This window comes from Gavialis gangeticus, unplaced genomic scaffold (genome assembly GCF_001723915.1).
Source record: "Gavialis gangeticus isolate Ggan-Ray unplaced genomic scaffold, GavGan_comp1, whole genome shotgun sequence".
NCBI classification, from domain to species: Eukaryota; Metazoa; Chordata; order Crocodylia; family Gavialidae; genus Gavialis; species Gavialis gangeticus.
The window spans coordinates 35,381,991-35,406,692 of record NW_017729026.1 but is presented as its reverse complement, the minus strand read 5'-3'; positions in this window follow the sequence as shown (position 1 = coordinate 35,406,692).

Here is a 24,702-nt window from a genome sequence, read left to right as displayed (position 1 = left end):
CCTGAAAATAGAAAGGAGTGGAAAAAGCTGGACGAAACAAAGCTGAAAGGCTACTTTGGCCTGCTACTGCTAAGTGGTCTATACCACAGTGAACATGAGGCACTGGAGGAGTTCTGGGAGCAATGCACCGGTCCTTGCTTGCATGCCACCATGAGTTTAAAACAATTCCATCAAATCACTACCTGAGATTTGACAACAAACTGACATGTGGGGAAAGGATAGCTGTGGACAAGCTTGATGCCTTCAAAGATATTTGGACACTATTTGTGAAGCAGCTCAGGAAATGGTATATTTCAAGAACACAATGAGCTGCTGGTTGATGAGTGTCACACACACACCATAATGGTGGCATAGATGCGTGAGGCACCAAGATAGTAAGCCCCGCCCTTCTTCCCTGCAACCATCACAAAAGAGTAAAACAAACACTGCCATACCACTAGTTTTGTTATCAGAGCATCACCAACGTAGGTGAGGTCAGCTAGGTTGTAACACCAAATAAGGCTGGGACACAGAACCCTGAGAGGTGATAGGTGAAAACAGCCAGCTCATTGTTGAGCGCATCACCTGAGTGATATAAGGAAGTGCACAGCCGCACCCAGGTGAGGTCATTCATCACCCGCTTTGATTATCACAAGGGACGCTAACCTGATCACCTAGCTTCCGCCTCCCGTTCACGATTAACAACCTCCAAACACCGCTTCATTGCCGGCCCGACATGTTTAGCAGTCTACTTCTCTGCATCTCATTTCTCTCCTCAATGCTCACTGTGAGTAAATAAACCTCTACCTTCAACTACTCTCCGTCTTCATCACTATCACCTCACCTCCAGTATCTTTGGGCGACGTGAGCTTGACTCACGTTAACCGTCCCATAGAGAGCTAATTGGCCTTTCTAACCCCGCCATTCCGGTCCCTTGCTCTGCGATCGGACAGCAGCGTGACATGGTGTCACGAACAGGATTCACGGATCTGCTAGTCGCCATCTGCCCCTGGAGTTGGGCCTGCCGTACCACCAATGATGATACAGAACTTTGGGTGCATATGAGTTACCACTCTGCAAGCCCAGCCCTAAAAGACTGCCGAGAGTACTTGTCTTTAAAGAAGGGTTAAAAGGAATGGGCCTTCGAGGGGTCGCTAGCTGCTCTCACCTGCCTACTCTCAGACCCCAAGACACTGTTCTGCCCAAATGATGAGAGGCACACTGTGTCCTTGAAGAAAGTTAAGGGGTATGGGACGGGAGACCCCACCCCCATGCAGACATGGGCCAGAGGTCTGCGACATCTAAAAGATCTAGGAGCTCCCATACCAGTCGATAATTTCCATTGCCTGCCTGTAAAAGAACGCTCAAGGGGGCACGAAATGGCCAGGGATCTTATCAGTAACCTAGAGACGCACGGAAAAACGATGCACAAATGGACTGGTCCAACCTGGGATAAACATAAGTGTCTGGGTATCCTCTACCAACACTTTGCAAATGCCGTGCGCTGATATTCCGATCTAGAGTCACAGTTTTGTGCGGCAGTACAGCAAGCCGCAGATACAGAAAAAGAGGAAGTGCCTCCGGCAAAGAAGGCACAGCCACCCGAGGCTGCACCTCCCATGCCATGTGCCCCACCTCCACCATACGGGGGCCAGGATGTAGAGCCATCAAAAGGGGCTCAGCCTATCCTCTACCCAGAACTACCTCTCCCGCCAGACTTGCCGCAACCTGTCATGGCCCTCCTGATCAGCACCACTAAGGTCACGGTCGGGTTAGACGGGCACCTGGTAATCATGACCTCCTGGCGAAGCAGGTCCTGGGCAGAGATCCATGACCTAATCACTTCCACCGCACGCCATCCAGGGGAACTGCCACTAGTCTGGCTGGGCCAGATAGTTATAGATTATGGTTATGACCGAGTTGATCTAGAAGAAACCACCATGATTTTACGCAGTCCCATCTGGATGTCCGGACTGGGGGGATTATGTCAAACTTTAGGAGACACCTATAACAACTCTGCCCCTCGCCTGTCCCTTAACCCACATGAGAACTTTGCGGACTGTTGCCTGTGATTCCACATCAACAGTTTCAACCTCACCGATATTTTAGAAGGAATGGATGTCGCTCTCAACCTCACGCGCCAAGCTCACAACGTAGGGTCAAACCTCGATTGGATGTTCGGCTGGCTCGACATGTTCGGCCTCGGACACTTGAAGAAACTAGCGCTAACCGCCCTGATTATTTGCGTGATAGGTATTGCCGTTTGTTGTTTGTTCTGTTTTTTCTTACAATGGCTAAAGTCACGCCTGATTCGCTTATCTACTTTTGTATATACACGCTTACCCAGCGCTGACCAAAATAGCTATGAGGCTGTACAAGCGCCATATAATGAAAGTGAATATGATGCTATGGTGTAGACACAGTCAACCCTTGCTGCCTTGCGCAAGGGGGCATGTCACATGCACACCATAATGGTGGCATTGATGTGCGAGGCACCAAGATGGCGAGCCCTGAACTTCTTCCCCGCAACCATAGATTCATAGATTCATAGATTAAGGGTCGGAAGGGACCTAGTAGATCTTCTAGCCCGACCCCCCGCCAGGGCGGGAGAACAACAAAAACCCCAAAAAGAGAAATGGGACTCAAACGAGTCCAGCTAGGTGGGCATCCAGCCTCTTCTTAAAGACCCCCAGGGTAGGGGCCAGCACCACTTCCCTTGGAAGTTGGTTCCAGCTCCTAGCCGCCCTAACGGTGAAGTAGTTTTTGCGGATGTTCAATCTATACCTCCTCTCCAACAGCTTGTGCCCATTTCTCCTTGTTATGCCAGCGGGCGCTAGGGGAAACAGCGTCTCCCCCAAACCCCTCTGGTCCCCCCTAGTGAGTCTATAGACAGTCACCAGGTCCCCCCTTAGCCTTCTCTTGTGGAGGCTGAATAGGTTCAGGTCCCGCAGTCTCTCACTGTAGAGTCTGCCCTGTTGTCCCTGGATCATGCGGGTGGCCCTCCTCTGGACCCTCTCCATATTGTCCACATCCCTCTTGAACTGGGGCGCACAGAACTGGACACAATACTCCAGCTGTGGCCTGACCAGTGTCGCATAGAGGGGGAGGATCACCTCTTTGGCTCTACTCGAGATGCACCTGTGGATGCACGACAAGGTCCGGTTAGCCTTGCCAACCATGACCTCGCATTGTCGGCCCATGTTCATCTTGGAGTCAATAATGACTCCATCACAAAAGGGTAAAACAAACACTGCCATACCACTAGTTTCGTTATCAGAACTTCACCAAAATAGGTGAGGTCAGCTAGTCTGTAATGCCAAATAAGGCTGGGACACAGAACCCTGAGAGGTGATAGGAGGAAAACAGCCAGCTCACCACTGAGTGCATCACCTGAGTGATATAAGGGAGCACGCAGCCGCACCCAGGTGAGGTCGTTCATCACCCGCTTTGATTATCACAAGGGACGCTAACCTGATTACCTAGCTTCCGCCTCCCATTTGCGATTAGCAACCTCCGAACATCGCTTCATTGCCGGCCTGACATGATTAGCAGTTTACTTCTCTGCATATCGTTTCTCTCCTCAATGCTCACTGTGAGTAAATAAACCTCTACCTTCAACTACTCTCCATCCTCATGACTATCACCTCACCTCCAGTCTCTTCAGGCGACGTGAGCTTGACTCGCGTTAACCGTCCCATAGACAGCTAATTGGCCCTTCTAACCCCGCTGTTCCGGTCCCTTGCTCTGCGATCGGACAGCAGCGTGACAACGAGCAGCTCATTGTATTCAGGGATCGCTGTCCCTTCAGACAGTATATGCCCAGCAAGCCTGACAAATATGGCTTGAAAACTTGGTGGTGCTGTGATGCAGCAAAATCATTCCCCCTATCTAGAGACTTCTACCTGGGCAAGCAACCAGAAGCTCCACACCAAGGTAATCTTGGTACCCAGGTCATTGAAAAACTTGTTCATCTCTGGTACAAGATGGGAAGCAATATTGTGTGTGACAATTTCTTTACAAGTACTGACCTAGCAGAAAGGCTGCTGTAGCATGACTTGACCTGTGTGGGTACAATTTGGAAGAACAAAGCCAGTATCCCAAATGAAATGCAAGCAAATCAAAGACGGGAAACTTTTTCATCCATTTTTGCTTTTGATGGGGAACTCACCCTAGTTGCCTATGTTCCAAAGAAGTCCAAAGTGGTGCTGTTGCTGTCAAGAATGCACAAGGACCTGTTAATGGGTAGAGATCAAAGAAAGCTGGACATCATCCACGACTACAATAAAAACAAGGGTGTATGGACAACTTTGACCACTTAATCTGTATGACCACCTGCAAATGGAAAATCAACAGGTTGTTACTTTAAATTGTCAATTGCTCAAATCACCAGTGAGACCTTATGAAGGGGAATAAAGTAAAATGCCATGTTTATTGATTACATGAATTAGACATAGAGGTTTGGACACACCACTCATAGACACACACAAATCATCATGTACAAATCTTAGACACAGACATACACAAACACAAAACAACCATTCCACGCAGACATTATAGTTACCAGCAGCAGTTGTTCAATAATAGCACTGGGTGGCTGGCCCAGATTTGATTGAGAGAAGATGCAGATAGCAGGTATGGTGGTTATTATGACAGAAAGAGCCTGTATATAACAGCCTGGAGTGGGGTGAAACAGATGTGTCTGTACCCCAATGAAACAGCAGCTGAGAGAAAGACTCACCCAACTTGGCATTTTTTAAGTCTTTTCAAATAGGGATTGGCATCCTTTGTTTCAGCACTTTGGGGTTTTTCCATACCCAGCTTCTGTTTTCGCAGTTGTTCTTCATTCATCTTCAGCTTATCTCAGCCCAAGGTCAGTTTGGTCATTAAAGTTGGCATTTCAGCCTTTGAGTGTTCTTGTTACCCATCTGGCAGGATGTGTGCCTCTCTCCTCCACATTATCCCCTGTTGTGTCTTAGGCCTCAAAGGGATTCTTCAGCCATCTATTAATTAGTTTACCGACTAGTAACTTACATCTGGTGCTTTGTTGCTTACATAAACAGTTAAATCCTCGTCTCCCATCTCTATGCCATTCTCTCACCATTCACCCTTCACATCCACTCATTCAAAAAGGGCATACAGAGTTCATTCACTTATGTCAAGAAAAAGAGTAAAAAATGTAGTTTTCAAGTTACTTATGGGGCAAAACTAACATGCTTACATTTCACTACTATTACACTCTATGTTAACATCAGCTGCATTAGTTCAGTTCATGCTACTGATGAGGAATGGAAAAGTACTGAAAGGAGTGTATACGTGTCAGGACAGGATGAGGGATACGGGTGAAGGCCAAGTGAGAACAACACGGTGGCCTTCAGGATAAGCTTGTCAGGAGAAAGCTTGAGAAAACACGCCTGCTTCAGCAAGACACCAGGATGAGTCGCTGTCAAACTGCCAAAAGTATGTTACAGGACGGGCTGATCTGTATGTGATTTATCAGTATATAAAGAAATCTGTGGGTTTTTTTGTTGAGAACAAGCTGCCCCTTCCTGTTCTCCCGTGGCCATGCAAAATAAAGCAATTCTGACAGCCAAACAATGATCCTGTCTGAATTTCCACATTGCTACAAGGTGGCCAACAACACTATTTTTCAATGTGCTGGATGTGGCTGCCTTATCTAGACTCATCATTTAGCTAGGCCACAATGAAAACTGGAAGTGAAGATCACATTTAAGAAGATGGTCCTTTTTTTTCAGGAGCATGGAGAACAGTTGATTGATGAACAAATAAAAGAATGTTGGATATACATAATCTGTCTAAGTCCATTGAATCTGGTGTGACTACCCTAAATTACAAATTGCCACAAAACACAGTAGAACCTTCTGCAAGTATGAGTGGATGCTGTGCTTTTTGTCCAAGGACAAATGACCACAAAACCAGAAAACGATGCAAAGATCATAAGCGATTTTCTTGTGTGCACCACAGTACATCACTGCTGCTTTGTGAAGAATGCAATATTTAGTTAAAACAGGAAATGTTTTTGGAAGTAATCATTAGTTTGAAAACGGTGTGAACTGAAGACTTAGCAAATTGTTCATTCACATTTTGAAACTCTAAAAAAAGTTTAAATTGTATTCATAGTTCTAGTTAAATAATATTTTGAGTTCAAATCATCACAAATACTCTTTCAAACAATCTGTATGTTTAATAAATAGTGTTTGGTACATTTATACTGTTGTCACTGGTTCAATTTTGTTAATGCGGGTGGGATAACAAGTTACCCCATGAGACCAACAATGTTGAACTGCAGGGTAACAAGTTACTCCATGAAAACAACAATTGTTATGGTTTCATGAGAATGGATGAAGGTTAACTAAAGGTCAAGTTAATCTATACAGGAAAACTTTGCTTTATTTGAAATCTACCATTTGCTATAAGGCATACATTTGCTTTTGCAGGCAATATTTATCTAACAAATAAGAAAATTAGATAGATTGTTTATGGGATTGGTAGTTACTGGTATAGGTAGTTCAATTATATAGGGTTGGGGAATCAAGTACTGATTCACACCAGTCCTCACTAATCAATTCCAGCTTCTAAGGCTCAGTGTTCTTTTTTTTTTGCTCAAACTTCCTTTGATATCAACATGTTTTGGACTCAAAAGTGACTGAATGTCATTTGATCATGTACAGAAAGGAGAGAGAGAAAAAATATATATCTGGAAATCCTTCTATTTATTCATTTCCTCTTTCAAAGTTCATTTCTGGCTGGATAAATACCTCTTCTATGACAGAAACTACAAAAATACTTTGGTGCTAACCCTAACTGACTCTTCAAACATTCTAAGTTTGGCTATCACTGCCTTGGTATAGAATATTATTTCATAGCTTCCAGCTGAATGCTATTTTTCAAACTATGTCCTATCAGTGGTGGCTTTGGGAAGAGATAGAGCTAGTTGACTTAGGTGGAAAAAATTCTCATAGCAATAGGATGAGAAATGCAATTTAGTAGTAAGCTCATAATGAACAATACTTAGGCTGAGCTATAACCATTTATTGCAGTCTCATATTGCACGCCCAATATAATTTGTTGCTTTACAGGTAGGCAGGTATTTCACATTTTATTCTCATTTACCATTCAGTAGACTTAAATGGTTTGCTACATGTGGGTCATTCAAGTTCTACAATCTTCATTCCATGCATGTGTTTGATGTTTGCAGAATATCAACAAGTTGTTTTGGGGTATATAGTATCACACAAACATTGGATTTTTTTTTCTGTGCCCTAAAGCATTTTTATGATCATTGCTGCTCTAATTTTATGTACTTCCCCTTATGCATTGTTAGTAAATTGAAAGCCACCGTCTTAGAATTTTCCTAAGGAACTGTTGTTTTGAATATGTAGGATGCAAAGAACACCCCTCCCTCCATAAAACCAAACCAAAACAAAAAGACTGCCAGCACATTATTTTAATAAAGTCCCTGGCAAAAGCAGCAAGTTAAAAATAAAACAGAGGAAAGTGAGCAGTGGATAGTGCTTACAGCTTATTATCTGTAGCTTCATAGCCAAGTTATTTAATCAAAGACCTGGAGCTGTAGCAGTGAACGGTAATGAATTCTAGTGTCTCCCAGTCACATGATCACATAGGTTGATCCAGATGTCTCATTAAATGAAAAATGTTGCCCTTTACTTAAAGTCATTCCATTTAAACCTATGACCAGATTGGAGTCTCCCCATAGAATCATAATGAAGATAATTTTCCCTTTTGCTTTCTAAATTCCTTTCTATCATAACCATATTGTGGAAGGGGAAAAAAGGATTTGCCCTTTTTCTGAACATTTAATTTTGGTATTTTTGAGGCAGGCAAACAAGAACTTATCTGTATTCTTGTTTAATTAAAACCTGCATTTCTTTCAGTCAGGCTCTGGCTTGCAACTTACAATTTAATTATGGACAAAAAAAATAGGAAAATGTTCCATTTACAAAGTAAGCTTCCTATTAGGACTTGGTGGCAGTGTTAATAATTTATCAAATATTCTACCTTTGTATTATTTTTGCTAACTCACACAAGAAAACATCTACTGATGTTGTTTAACTTTTTCCTGGTTTCATAAATATTTATATATAATTGCATTTTCCTTGTAAACAGGATTTTTCCTGCCCAAAGGGAGGAAAAACAATTTGTGTGTTAATTTTATCTCACTGGTTTTGTTCAGCTTCAGTAGCTCTGTATATAAAAGAAGAGATTAGATAAAAAGGAATGCAAGCAACCTGTGTTTGTTAATATAAAGAATTTTAATTAGGGAATGCTGCTAATTTTGTAACAATTCAGGTACATTGCTACCTACTCACATGCAAGGGAAAAAGAAGCAGCTCAGTGTTTCTCTTCCCCATACCCCACAACTTTGATATTTATTTTATTTAGATTCTGCTGCCCCCTACAGAATAACTAAAAGTATTCACAATTTTACAAACCAGAGGACTGCTGTCCATTCTTTTAGTGACATTATGTAGGTAAATAAATGTACATCTTTTGAACTTCTCTGGAGAACTGGAGCTGTGTTACCGCAATTGTTTGATGCATTTTGCATAAGTCTATGACTCATAAAAGCTTGCTGCTTTTAGCGACTTATTGCTAAAAAAAAATGGAAGTAGTCACAATTGATTTAATGAACACCTGAAATAAAATAAAACCTACTCTACATCCTCTAAAAGATCAGAAAGGAAGTTCACTACAATTCTAGCGTCAGGAAGTAAACGAATTTGATACCTTATCAACTGCTACCTATACAGTATTATTTCTAGACCTACTGTCTGTGGAAAACAGCAGTAGATAAGTGGAGCACTGCAGTCATAAGTCTAATAGAAAACAGATTGGAAATAGGACTGAGGGGAATAGAAATGACTTTTTTAATGTAAATTGTATATTTTCAATTACAGATCAGAAATACATGTGACTTCTCTGAATACAGAAAAAGTCATATTTCTGTTAATTGGTGATCCTCCAAAATATAGAACCAGATCAGAATGCCAAGGTCTGCACTCATGGGAGCATGTGAATATGTCCTGGTTGTCTTCATTTTTCATCTGTAGAATCATGGACACTCTTCATCTTTTAGGAAACCTTGAATTATTCATAGCAGTCTTTCCCAGTAACCCTTAAGGAAATCCTCAGGAAGATTTAAATGTGTATTAGCCCCCTCATGCGGCTAATGTGGACAACTGAGAAACAACATTGCCATTGAGATGAAGCTGTAACAGATCAAGTTGAGCATCCTCAGATGGAAACTTGCCAGCCTGCTGTGAGAGGATTCAAAAGCTGTGGGTATCTCTAACTTGTTCTGTCTGGGTAAAGTTTAGGCATTGTCTTTGGCTTTAGGCTTCCTGGGGCATACAACATAAGCAGAATTTCTAGAAATGGGATTCTTTCTGATTCAAATGCCTTGCCCCTGAAACCATTGTGTTTGCCCTAAACCTATGACAACTCCTGAATGATTTCCAGAATGTTACTGAATGTGTGATATGTTTTTGGTCATTTTATTTCTCCTGAAGTATGTGTTAGCATTAAGGCTGATAGATTCTTTATGGGGCTTCTGAACACTGGACACTGTGGCTGCTTACAGATGTGGGGAAAAAAACCCAAACCATGCTTTGCTTTAAACTCAGTGCACTCCCGTGCTGAGCTCAGCACATACCCAGAAGAGGCATTGCATTAGTTGGACCCAACTCACCCAACATCTGCATAGATGGGGTGCTATAGTGGGGCTTTCTTGGCATTTTTATCTAAAGCTGATTGAATTTCGATAAAAGTGCTTCTGTTAAAGCACCTTTTTTTTCTTTTTCCACATGTACAACCAGCCCAAGAACCAAGGACTGATCTCTGATATTGTTTTATGGCACATTATAATTTATCCAACTTCTGAATTCTCTCCACACAGAAAAGGTGAGAATTACCCTTCTCCCTTTTGATAGGCCTTGATCTCCCAGTAATCAGCGCCTTTTCTTCTGCTAATTGTATGTCTGCTAGCCCCAAGAATTTCTCCCAGCCCCTCCCTCTGCTGTGTTTCACTATTCTGTGCCTGGTTTCCTGTAATCAGACCTGAGGAAGACAGTCTTGCATTTGAAAGCTTGTCTAATTTTATCTCAGCTACAAAGTCAGTCCAATAAGATATCACCATAAGAAATTCTTGCCTCTTGCATAATTTCTGGATCATCACGGCTACAACATCACTCTTACACTACTTATAAGATAAAGCATGGAGGATACATGCTAGAGAAAAGAATATACCTTACCTCCATATCTCTGCTTTCCATTTCTTTGCCTCTGTTTCCTCACTATGATGGAGAATTTTGCGGGTTTATGTGTGGACCCTCCAGATGTTTTATGAAGCTCTGGACTTCTTATACAACCATGGAGCCTTTCTTCCACTGTTGCAGGTCAGCTTTTATTGCCCGTAGCTGGTCTCAGAAATAAGGTCTCACTGATCTAACTGCCAAAACATAGAATGACGGGCATGTCTTTCTTCTGACCAAAACTCTCTGTGTGTCTCTGTGAGTCTGTTAGTATGTTCCTCTATCAATAATTTTGTTATCTTTATCTCTGTTTATTTTACGTTCTTCAACCCCCACTGCTGCAGAAAGATCTGTGGGCAGGAGTGTATGGATTGCAGCTCCACCACAGGCCTGCACTGTCATCTCCCTGCAATTCTGCCATCTCCATGGAGGCTAGCTAGGAGCTACGCAGGCAGAGCATGTGGCTGGGGAGATGGGGAGCTGCACCGAGGGCCAGGGCCGGGATCTTGGGGTGGTAATATGTAGGACTGGGATCCAGGGCAAAGCCATGATCTGCTCCCTGCACACCCCTGCTCATGGAACCGGTGCCCATCACAAGGGTGCGTGGGCACTGGATCATGGCTGTGCCCTGGGCCCCAGCCCTGCGCAGTCACTGCCCCACAATCCTGCCCCATAATCCTGGCATCACCCATCCATCCCACTGCTGAACACTGTTCCCCTTCCACCTATGGCCCCATCCCACATAGAGAGTTTTGATGAGCTGTTGTGTGGGGAGGTGGGGGTGGGGGTGTAGTGACTTGACCCATAACAAAAATCCTTCTGTATCCCATAGGCCCAAATAATCATCCATCCCTTCACTAACCCTACCCTGGGTCTGCCCAAGGACACAGATTGTAGTCTCTCTCAGGGTGGTCCTGGCCTCAGGGAATGTGTATTTAAAAGGATAATAAAGTGACCTGGAATTCTGGGAGTCTATGGCCAGTATTCCTGCTTCTACTTTTATGGGATGGCAAAATCCTGTTCTGGAAGATTTTTTCTTAAATGTCCAATTCAGTAAATGGATAACAGCAAATAATGATAATCATTTCTATACCGGTACACTACAATGAGGTCGAGGTCTATATCACTATTCCTACTTTGCAGACGAGAAAACGAAAGGAGAGGCAAAATGACTTAGCTTAAGTCATAAAAAGGGGGTAAAAAGACTATGGGAAAGAAGCTACAGAAACATTAACACAATGCTGGGTTCTGAACTAGTTGTTATGATTCAGGGAAGAGACTTGAGGAGCACACAGACGTGCAGCTTCCCACTGTAACTCAGAAAATTTTCTGCGAGTGTTCTGAATTACAGTGTTACCCCTGACCAAACAGAAGTTCACTGTTCGTTCCAAGGGGAAGGGAAATCTAGCTGTGGGCTGGGAGCCTGCAGCCAGGTTGCCATAGCAATGCCCAGGGCTCTCTGCATTTCTCACTGTATGCAGAATGGGAGAGGAGAATGGCAGTTGGGCTCATTTTTGGGGATTCCTACTGAGCGCTGAAGGGTGGGGTGGATGAATTGGAGTCCCCTGCCCCACCCCACCTCACCTCAGGGAGGCTTCAATACACCCACCCCACTTCCAGGGAGGCTGAAAAAAAACATACTTAACTCCCTCTGCTCCCTTTTCCCCTCCCATTCTGTAAACAGCAACAGGCTGGGAGATCCACAGGCACAAATTACAAAAGACACCACATTTTGAAATGTCTTCATCTGACCCCTCATGCAATGAGGGGTCAGATTTTCATCTGATCAGCCATTTTTGAAGTTGTCTGAATCCATGTACATGTGCTTGGTCATGGCTATAAATTGTTTGCTATGGTCAGATCAGTAGAAAATTAACACTTCTGTCTGCAGCCTTGGAATAATTGTAGATATCTCTCTAAAAACATCAGTTTTCAGTGAATTTCAAATAAAATGGAGAACTTTACTGTGCCATTATACAGATCCCTGGTCTGCCCACATCTTGAATACTGTATACAGTTCTGGTTCTCACATCTCAAAAGGATGTAGTAGAATTAGAAAGTACAGAGAAGGGCAACCAAAAGGATCAGGGGCATGGAGTAGTTGCCATACCTGGAGAGACTAAAAAGGCCAGGGCTCTTCAGTCTGAAAAGCAGATAGTTGCGAAGGGATATGATAAAATCATCAAGGATCTGGATGAAGTAAACACGGTACTGTCATTCATCAAGTCCAAGAATTCTAGACTTAGGGAACACCCACTGAAATTAGCAGGTGACTGGTTTAAAACTAACAAGAGAAAGTCCATTTTTATGCAATAAATAGTTAACTTCTGGAATTCATTGCCACAGAAGGTGATGGGAGCAGGTAGCATAAGCAGATTCTAAAAGGGAGTGGATAAATTCATGGGCATTAAACAGAATGGCTGGAGATGTTTCCTTTGGAGACAGAAGACTGGATGGACCAGTATGGCACTTCTTATGATCTTATGTTCTTCAGTTCTGTGGGTCTCAAATGTTCTGAAAAGTTACAGTTCACTGATCCAGATTTTCTATAATAATTACTCCAGAGGATGAGAAATACTGATTCATTTATTTGAGTTTCACATTTTCACATTCACTCTATAAATGGTCTATCCTCTTGCACTGGACACACATATGTATTAGGCCTGTGTGAAATTTTGATGGGTGTTTCTTTTCAAAGCTGTTTCAACTCATTTTGAGCTCAAAACAGCAAAATCAAAATGAAACAAAAGGCTTCAAAACAGCTCCAAAACAAAATGAGGGCACTCAAAATGTTTTGAACATTTCAAAATGTTTCGAGTTTTGAAGCGGGGCTTGCTTGCTGTTAAACAGAAACTAAAAAGAAAGGGGGAAGAACTGATCTGATATTGCCATCTAGCTCCTAGTTCAATTCCCCAGCTCTCTGATCATTTCCACAGCTCTTCCCAGGGGGCATGGGACCCCAATCTGTGCACGTGGTTTCAGCAGGCTGCTGTTGCAGGCTAGGGCCAGTGGCAGCCACTTAGCACCACCGGCCCCAGCCTGCAGCAGCAGCCAGCTGAAACACGGCACACAGATCCAGGGGCCCATGCCATCTGGGAAGAACTGGGGGGCATGATCAGAAAGCTGGGGAATTGAACCAAGATCTGGGGAATCAAGTTGGGGGCTGAGGAATCAACCCAGGAGCTGGGGAATCAGACAGTGAGCTGGGGAATTGAACCAAGGGTTGGGGTTCAATTCCTTGTTCAATTCCCCAGCTCCCCAATCTTTCCCTCAGCTCTATAATTACTCCCCCCAGGTCTTCCCAGGGGGCCCCGGGTGATGCAGGATGGGGATGGTGGTGGCTCTGGGCTATTTCCCAGGTTGACAGCAGGCTGGGGATGGTGGAGGCTCTGGACTATTTCCCCAGTCAGCAGCAGCAGCCTGCTGAAATCCCATGTGTAGATCTGGGGGCCATGTCCCCTGGGAAGAGCTTGGGGAATGATCAGAGAGCTGGGGATTGAAGCAAGAGCTGCAGCTGAAGCGTGAAGCCACCCCAGGTCTGGGACTGTGCACAGTACCCTGCCTAGATGCACTGCACCTGCTCAATGGTGCAGCTGCTGTGTGGGTGCCAGGTGGTGGGGGGCGATCCCCACTGCCCTGAGCTGCATGGGGTACTCAGCCATGAGTCCTCAGAGGCCCCAGTCACCACTGCCAGAGCTGATGAGTGCAGGGCTTTTTTTTTTTTTTTTAAAGCTCTGCACTAACTGGCTGCAGATCATGCAGATAACAGCAGGCTGCTGGTGCTGGCAGGGGCCAGCGCCAGCTCCAGCACCAGCACCAGCACCTAAGTCTGCCTCGTGAAGCCTGTACTGAGTACTAGGAAGATCTTATCTGTTCTTTTCCCAACATCTGGGATGTGCACCCTAAGGATCTGAATCAAGGATTTTAATAGTTACAATGGAATCCCAAAACTGTAGCCACTCAAATCAAAAAAGCCAGACTCAGAATTCATGTCGACCTGTTACAATGTCAACCCTGAGACAACAACACCAGAATGCCTCTGGTTGCCAACTACAGTCCCCAGTTTAGACACATTGTTAATGATCTCCAACTCCTACTGGAAAAGGAATGACTGTTTCAAGATACCCAGGGGCACTGTCCTGGCTTAAAGGCAACCCCTCCAAATTTAAATGGTGTCTCTCAAGCAAAAGACTGCCTAACTCATTCTCCACAAGGCACCAGGCCTTGCACTTGACTGAATAACACTGATTATAATATGTCAGGTTAATTTATCTGTGCATCTACCAATATTATATATGCCATCACCTGCCTGCAGTGTCCATCTGCTGTCTACATGGGACAGATGGGGCAATCTCTGCCTGAAAGAATGAATAAACACCAATCTGACATAAACTCCAGAAAGACACAAAGGTGTGTGGCAGAACACTTTAACCTCCCTGGGCACTTCATTGCTTACTCAAGGTAGGTGTTTAAAGGCATAACATCTTCAAACTGACTTGCACAGGAAATTGCACAACAACAAATCATTCATAGACTGGACTGTCTTAAGTATGGTTTAAACAAGGACTGTGGATTCTTATCCCATTACCTGGATTAGCTTTTGTGACTCCTTTGTTTCTTGTGGGTTCTCTAATTGTTTGCTGGGAGAGCCCAGCACTTTCCCACTCCCTCCTCCCCATTTTTCCCTATCCTCCTCCCTTTTACCTTTGTATACAAAGCCCTACATCCATTTTATATACTGGTCTGTATGTTCTTTCACTGCATCTGATGAAGTGAGCTCCAGCTCATGAAAGCTTGCACTATATATATCTTTATTTTATATCTCTAATTTAATTAGTCTATAAGATGCAACTCTACTCTTTTCTTTTCACCAGTAAAGACCAACCTTTCTTCTTGGCAGCAGCAAAGACATGGTAAAACCTACAAGAACTTGATGGCCTTCCAAAGTCATTCAGGCAGTCTTCTCCTGAACATTGCAATATAAATATGGTCACACTAGCTGAAACCAAATTATATTGTCATTGTTGGCCTCATCCATCTGTTGTCTTAATTTTGATGGAATAAATGGACCCAAAGGAAAAAAATATGTTAACATGACCCTGTCAGTATATAATATTATTAAATTGTTAAACAAGATCTGGCCTGCTTATTTCAATTAAATCACTATTAAAAATCTTTTAAATTTTTTTTTAATGATACAGCATAAGGAAGGAGAAAAGCAGTTATATATATAAAATGCAAAGCATTCAGTAAGACTTTCATTTTACCAGAAACCCTTATTCCCTTTGCCTTTATCTGGTGAGAATTTATATAAGAAAAAAAAATCATAATGCAACAGTCTTTTAGATGGTTTTAGAGATAATAATAACTGTCATTTTTAGAGTAAAAATATAAAACTATTTGAGTTGGACTAGATGTGTTGTTGGTACTGTCATCGTTGGAGTCCTATACTGTTTCCTGAAAGAAAAACAAGACAGACAAACACAGAAGAGGAGACGAACAACACAAAGAAAGAAAATGTAGCTGCTGTCTTTGGTACTGACTCTTACATGCAGTCTCACTGCTGGAGAAAAAAAAAACAGGCATAGCACTTAAAGTCTTATCAGCTACTCTGAGACTGAACAAATTTGTTATTTAAAGCATTGCTTTTAGCTGTCTTTCTGGTCAGGGGCTCACAACAGTATAGAAAAAGATGCAGTCTAAGTCTTTTTGATGCAGTATAGGCTCTAGGAGGGAGAATAAAATGGGGGGAAAGACAAAATGGCATAAGAAGGAGATAGCATTAGGTAGGGTTAAAATATTTCCAGTTATAAAAAAGATGACACCTGTTGCATGCATTGGGGGTAGAGAGGGAGGGTATATAATTGTGAGGGGCAGTGATATGATGGTGCCCTGGCTGTTGCCCCTCACTCCCAAGCCACAGATCCTCAGCCCTGCTTGTGATTTGGGGACACCTAGCCCTGCCAGTTCCCCTCACTCCCAACCCATAGTACCCTGCCCCCCTGGGCCATGCTGGTGCCCCTTACTCTTAGACCACAGCCCCCCATTGCTGCTGGTGTCCTTCACTCCTGACCCACAGCCCCCTGCCCCACACTCTGGCCCCACAGTCCCCAGCCCCTCACTTCCAAGCCACAGCCCCTGTTCCTTCTGTCTCTTGGCTGCCCACCCCTGCAACCTTTTTCACACAGTGGGTTGTTGCTTCCAACCCAGCCCTCTCCACTAGTTGCAGTCCCACACCCCATATTGAGCAGATGCTGCTGCAAGAGGAATAGATAGAAAAAGGCAAGTACTGGGATCATGGGATTCATTCTGTACTGAGGCAGAGAAACTAAACTGAACCTGGTAGATGCTAGGACCCTGGGAGCATCTCCTCTACCCCAGGTGACCAGGCATTTCCCAGCTGCAGCCCTGGTGCCTGGACAGCTTCTCCCAGGGCTGGCAGGCACCTGCTCCCCTCACACAGCTGAGCTTAGCAAAATCCCACACATTTCATTAAATTTAAAAAACCTGCCTCAATGGAGACCAGAAGATCAAAAAAGAGGACATGTCTTGGAAAACCTTAGCAGAAAGAACAAGTTTAACATACCAAGTGTTGTTTAGGACTAAGATGAAGATGGTGATATCATTTGCATCTTATTTACACCATGGACCATCTGCCTCTATGGCTAGGTGAGCATAGATTTGTTGGCTGAGCCCCTTGTAAAGATCCAGAAAAAATTTCTTCTGGTGGTATGACCACGCTGTCACCCAGAAGTGGGCTGTCCAACTTTTAAGCCCCTGGGGGGTCCATGCTCCAAGGGCTGCACTAGTGAGGGACATAAACTGCATGGGCTGTACCAGGTGCATGACAAAGACAGTCCCCCTCCCCTACTGCTCCACCACACACCTGCAAGAGCACTCCCTCTACTGCTGTTACCCAGGGGCATGTAAGCATGATTCCCCACCCACTTCAGTGTGTGTCTACATGAGCTATGCATGGTTTGGTTTCCCCTCCTTCTGACACAGCTCTGATCTTGCTACCCCCCTCCCTTCTCTTGAGGCACAGCCCCAGACTCATCCTCAACTCTCCATGCTGCCACACTCCCCCCGCTCTCACTCCCCCACAACCTTGATTTCAGGCAGGATCCAGGAGACTATGGTGTGAAAGCCTGGGGACTTTGGAGCTATTGCAGACATAGATGGGGGTAGCAGTATCCAGATGACAACTCAGGGATTTCACATTAATCCTGGTAGGTCACCCTTTGGACAGCCTTGTCCCAGACCAACACAAGCTAAACTAGTGAAAGAAGATCTTGTTATCAGAATAATTATATTCACACTAGAAATTTTGACAGGACAGCTATGGAATACATAGTTATAGAAAACATTTTTACATGCATCCCCACCCCCTCCCCCACATGCCATCTATCAGAAATACACTGTCAAACCTTTGTAGCATCAGTATGTACAGCAGTATTTTCAGCCTTGTTAGACTCAATACACCTCTTGGAAGATGTCCTCTTAACTTTCACTCATTTTTTACTACATTTTTATTGCAAAATATTCCGAAAGACAACAGCAAAGCTGAATGTTTTTGACACTATGGATCATATATTAAATATCTGGATTTAACTTGGGAATCATGTGTAGGTGTTTGCACCCTTCTCAACAACACAGTGGCTGAAAGGGATCTTGAAGTCATTGGTGACTCCAGGATGGACATGAGCCGCCAATGCAAGGAAGTGGTCAGTAAGGCTGTCCTCACCTTGTCAAGCACCTACAGATGCATCACAAGCAGGCCCAGGGAGGTGATCCTTCCCCTCCATGGACTGACCATGGCACTGGTCAGCCTACAGTTGGAGTACTGCATCCATTTCTAGGTGCCGCACTTCAAGAGGGATGTAGTTAGCATCAAGAGGATCCAGAGGAAGGCCACTCACATGGCCGAGCCAGCAAGCCAGGCCCTATGAAGATGGATTAAAGGGCCTGAAATTATTCAGCCTCCACAAGAAAAGGCTGAGAGGGGATCTGGTTGCCATCTATAAACTCACAAGGGGGGACTAGCAGATAATAGGTGAGGCTCTGTTCCCCCAGGCAGCATCTGGGATAACAAGGAATAATGGCCACAGTTTGATTGACAGTAGGTTCAGGCTTGATATCAGGAGGCAATATTTTACAGTTAGGGCTGCCAGGATCTGGAATGGGCTCCCAAGGGAGGTGGTACTCTCCCCTACCTTGGGGGTCTTCAAGAGGAGGTTGGATAGATATCTGGCTGGGGTATTATGATCCAAGCACTTGTTCCTGCCCAGGGGAGGGGGTCATGCTTGATGATCTGTTCAGGTCCCTTCCAACCCTAGAAACTATGAAATTATGAAACTATGAAACATCTAACTGTGGTAATATTACACATCACCTTTAAAAAGATCTCAGGGCACCCCAATATTGCCCCAGAACCCTGGTTGAGAATTGCTTGTGTACCCTCATCTTTCAGGACAACAAAGGCCATGTTGTCAAAGGAATCTCAGGAATTCTAGGTGTTGTATCCAGGATGGTTAAAACATGCTTCTTTTAGCCCATCAGTTTATCTGCCTTGAGTGTCAACTTATGGATTCCAAAGATAGATATAGGTAGTAAAGGTTGTGAGGAAAGATTGTTAGATCTGGATTTATTTAGTCTGTAATTGTCAGGGTTTACTTTATTATTTATTTTGATTATTTTATTTGGAAAAGAAAACACATAGCGGCATTTAATAACAGTCTTCAAATACAAACACATTTATTGTAAAGAGGATGGTGTTCCCTTTGTCCACATGGGATTGGAATAATGTTTTTAAATTGCAACAAAGAAGATTAAGGTTATGTATTACCAAGGAATTGCTATCTATAGGGAATCACTGGAACAGATTTCTTCAAAAGATTATGGAATATCTGTTACTGGAAATTTTAAAGCACCAATTAGACAAGCATTGGTGTGAGATGGTTTAGAGATAGATGATCCTGCTTTGAGTTGGACTAGAAAACCTCCTGAGATTCCTTCAGCCATATTTTTTTATTATTCTACAATTAGGGCAATGACCACCATCCAATTTTGGTATATTGGTGTTCCATCCCATGCTATGAATATTTTCTAGGCAGGATCTTAAAATAATTGTTGATTGCAGTGGCAGACTTTTTGGATTTATTCAGAATTTTAATTCTTCCTGTTATAAAAAGTAACTACTTGAGTTGCATTGTGTTACTTGATTGTACTTCTGCACAACACTCAGTTCATGTTATTGGTTGTAGTGCAATTTTTTATGAGGTCTATTTCCTTTAAAAACTTTGCACATTCTTAACTTTGTTCATTATATGTCCCACTGAAGGCAATGGGAATAAACGTGTGTCTGAAACTAAGTAGGTATAGAATAGTTCAGAAGAATTTAATTTTTTTAGGGTAGTGCCCTTGTCTACTTTTGTGTTTGCATAGTTAGTGAGCCTCAGTTCCCACTGAAGACTTTGGGCACTATTGCATATATAAATAACAAACATATTGCATATATAAATAACAAACATTATTTATCAAATGTACAAATGCTTTATGAAGAGAGAACAAAAAGACACAAACATGGCATTCATTGTTTGCATAGCATCCTGCTGAAGTTGTCTAAATTAAAAAAAAAATCTGCTGTGGTCATTGAGGTATATTTAAAGTCATATACATTTACCTTGACAGCCTACACATTCAGCATGCAGCATAAAGAACACCAGGCAACTTTCAAACATTTTTTTTCAAAAGATACATGCCAGAGTAGATTCCTTTCAAATACAAATAGTTTCTCACTTGTATGATTAAAGGACAAAGGCAATTTTGGAAGAAGAGAAAGGCAAGGGTTGAGAGAACGAGCTTTGGAAACACCAGTGTCTGATTTTTAGAAACTTCCATTTATTTTTGGAGGGAAAAAAAAGTGATGTTAAAGGCAAATATAAAAGCACGGGGATGTGTCTTCTCTGTTTTATTTCATTCCTCAATTTACTTTGTTTCACCTAAGAATCTGCCCTTTCATTTAAATCACACTTTTATTTTCTGTGCACATCAGGAGCATGCATGTTCACTACATCAGAAAAACAATAATTTAACATACATCACAGGCTATTCAAACTAAAAGCTTTGGAAATAAATCATAAACCTGACACTTCACTGAAGTTTTACCTGATAAGTTGAGTAAAGGTTTTGAATAAAGGAGAAACATCATTGGGTGAAATCTAAGACTTCAAATAAAATAAAAGAGAGATGCTCTTGATTAAAATATTCATGGTAGTAATGATTTTCAATAACATCTAAGAAAAAGAAAAGAAAAACAGCGCCTTAGAAGCATGGAGAGACCATTCTAATTATGATTTCTAGATAATGGAATTTCAGAACTACTAAAATCTAAGAAGGTAGAGATTAGAGAGGCATAATAGTAATTCAAGTACAGTTAGGGAAAAAACAACACAATTGCTGCTAAATGCCAGAGGCAAAAAAGGACTTTGAGTACCTTCATATTGCTTTCCATGGTTCTCTCAAAAGGGTCACCAAAGAGCACATCTCACTCACCTGTTCTGCATACACCCAACCCAGAAATGAAGCAGTGAATCCATGCTACATCTGGCTGTGGCTTGCCCAGTAGACCAAGGGGTCACAGTTCAGTGGCTTCACATCCTCACTGAGATAGGTAGCCACTGAAGCCTCAGTGCTACTTGCCCGAGGCTGGGGTCTGGTGCGTTTGGACCCCAGCATTGAAGCCATGCCCATGGCCCACATTGGCAGTGGCTGGCATGGAGAAGACTGTCTGGTGCTGGCATCAGTGCAGGTGCTGGCACTGGTGGTGGTGCTGGGAGTGCTGGCACGGGAAAGTGGATCCCCCTCTTCCACATCCCTTCACCTCTGTGCTTCAGCCTCCCTGACTTTGTTGACCAGCACTTGCATTCAGTGATCAAGGGTTTTGGGGCTGCCAGTGCAGATGTGGAATTCTACTGAATCTCCACATCCTGCATGATTTTGTGCTGCGGGATGCTCAGCTCTGCCTGTTTCTCCCATAGCATCTTGCCCCCCTTGACGCTGCAGTGGAAATAGCCTGCCACCTTCCTGCATTTTCAAATCAGCTGGCTTGTAGCAGTACTGGTGGTGGTGCCATCGCTGGCAGCCCTGTCCCCCTCCAAGGCATTCCTCACTTTTAGGTGCAGCCTGTGTGCCACACAGTGGATGCCAACAAAGTTGGCATTATGGACAGCCTTCACCACATTGGCCCCGTTGTCAGTGACCATGAACCTGTGGTAGAGCTCAGCCTGCCCCAATGAGCTACCCTTGCACCATGCGGTTCATGGCCCCGTGATCTCCCTTGCCGTGTGGGACTCATGCAGCACCTCAGCATGCAGTAGAGCCCACCAGTGGGCTGACTGATCACACCAGTGCCCAGATGTCGGAGGTGAAGTGCAAGGCTACCTGCAGCCCTGCCTTGTGCAGCTCCTCCCTCAAGTACTCCCTGCATGCCTCATACAGGGAGCACACCACTGCCCTGCTAAAGGTGGTGCATGTGGGCACTTTGTAAAATGGGGCCAGAAGTGCTATGAACTGCCTGAACCCTGGCTGCTCAACTAGGGAGAAGGGCTGGCCATCCAGAGCAAGCATCTCTGGGTGATCTCGCTCACCTTGAGAATGCACCCTCCTTTCTGCCCACCTTTTTCCCACTAGTCCAGTGTGGCCTGCCTCTGTTTTGAGGGGAAGGGGCTTTGGAGGGGCTTCCCTTCTGGCACACTCACAACTGATGCCAGGCTGAGCAGGGAGAAGGGCAAGGGGGTGGTGCCTCCTCAGATGGAGCAGCATCGCTGTGGTGGAAAAGTGTCTCACATCTTTGCCACAGTTCATGTGCCTTTGGCAGTGCTGGCAGATGGCAAACCTGGGATCATCTGCCACCTCAAAATGATCCCACACTACACTACTCCCCTGTTTCTGGGTTGAGGGTGAGGATCCTGCCTTTTCCCCCTTCTCAGCAGGCTGAGCCTCAACAGCAGGAGGAACTGCCTCAGCTGAGCCACTTGCTTCCACAACCTCAGCTTCCTCCAAGGTGCTGCTTTCTGGAAGATACCTAGGTTTAGGGGAAACCTGAGGGGTGTGGAGCACAAACTGATTCCCCCTCAGGCCCCAGAACTGCTTGAGCCAGCGCGCTCAGTATCCCTGGTTCCAGCTCCAGCTCCTCCTCTGGCAGTGGGAGACTCACGCTGACAGATGAAATTGGGGTGGAGGAGACAGTGATTCCACTGCTGGTGCCTACTTCTGGACTGAGTGGAGGTGGTGCAGGTACAGGGATGTCAGATGCAGACACTGCTTCCACCTCCTTGCTTCCACTGGCAGCACTAATGTTATGGCTGCTCGGAAAGAGAATGCATCTGTGTTCGGGGAGTGGGGGTTACAGCTCTAGCTCTCCTCCTACCCTCTCCCTCCCCTGCCAGAAGACCTGGCATCTGCCTTTCCAGCATGCTTCATATTGATCTTTCCTGTGCTGCAAAAGGTCTGTGTGTGTGTAACTCCTTTTGTATTGTGCGTTTTATTCCCTCTGTTGCATGCGTGCACTGGCCTCTTCTTTGATTGTTTGCTTCAGTATTAAGGTTTATGTAAAAATTGTGTGCTTTCTGTCTGTCTTCTTCTGTTATGAATATCTGATCTTTCTCTATATTGTCTGTGTATCTGTGTGTCTGTGTGTGTGCATGCAAGCAATCTGTGCCTACCTGTACAGTGATAGATCACAATGGCAGGGAAAACACACCTTTTTTTTTCAAAGTTTCCAAAAAAAAAAAAAGAACAAATATAAATTCAATGAAATACATTGAATAGTAATACTAATAATAATTGAATAGAATAGCTAAGCTAAGCTGAATCCTACCAACTCCTTTGTAACAAGAAAAAAGAGCAGGCAAGTTCAACTAGTACTGAGCCAGCAAGCCACAATGCCTCAGTCCGACCGTTCCTCTGTCACACAGTTGCTGACAGAGAACAAGCTGGGAAAAGACACAGCACACCGCCAAACAGAGGCTTTTATGCTGTTTCTAGTCCCAACCCACAGACGCTGTCACTGGAAAGGCAGCCAGGGAGAAATCCTTCTCACTGGCCGCGTACAGATGTCAGTCTTCCCCCCCACTTCCCCCACACACTCTCCTTCCCTCCCTTGACCCCCTCCCTCGTCTAACTGTAAGTCAAGCTGTCTGAAGTGTCCGAAGCATCCAAAACACATCTGAAGCACTTTGGATGCTCTGAACCACTTTGGATAGCTTGCCTGAGCCCACGCTTCCACCCGGGCATGCTGCTCAGATGCCGAAGCGTCCGACACAGCACCAGATCCGAAGCGCGATCTGAAGATTCACACAGCCTTACTGTGTATCAGTACAATTTGGCTATTATCAGATGGAAGGGGTCATGGTCAGTCTCATTCAGAAAGGTTGTGCTTGCCCAGAACAAGGTATCAGGACTGGGTCAACAGGTGCCAAAAGGTGGTGTGGTTCTCAGAACCGCTGTGGCGAGTGTTATGGAAGCAGCATGGACCTACCCTATGGCACCTAAATTCTTAATCAAACTCCACCCCTCCTACTAAAGCTGTTCCAAAAAAAAAAAAGCATTAATACAGCAGGAGAGCACAAAAGCAAATTTGATTCCCTTACCTAGTGGTTAGTCTAGGATTCTGGTCCTTACTGCCAAGATTGTTGTAATATTTACCAAATTAATATTTAATATAGAAATTGTCCTGGGATATGGGAATGGAACTGAAGACTCCCACGCTGACTCTTGTTCTGTCTCTATCTTTCCCTACTCCAGTAATTCTAATTGGATCTGGCCTTAAATCTATAGGCTCTAACTCATTGACGTATGAAGTTTATTGCTCTTAATATAGAGAATTAACCAAACCATACCCCATTGATTTCATGAGCTGAAATACCCCAGAAAATCTGCTGGCTTCACAATGGTATCTGGATTCTTGCTATTACAAAGACACAAAACATACTGGGGAACCTATAGCCATAAAAGAGGTGAACGATTTTGTTTTCTAATAAATATTGTGAGAGCAGGAAGTTCCCAGAGTTCAACATTTTGCTACTTATTCACAGGGACAACACAAAGGAAGAATTCACATTATAATGAATTCACTGAGTACAAACAATGAATTCACAGACAACTTCAATAAGGCGCTCATGGCATTTTTTCATATTCTATGTCAAAATTTCAAACCTTGACATAATTTATTCCATTATTTTCTATTATATTAAAGAACAAGATGAGGCACTTCCTATAATTTGAAAATGCTTAACTGTCTTTTCTTTAAGCACTGACAGGTAATACAGATCTTCTCCTTCCAGAATACCTTAACTAAGCTTTCAGTTTTCCATTTCCTTGCTGTCTTTATGGCCCTATAATCTTTCTGTCTTGGTTGCATATTAGCCCAGCT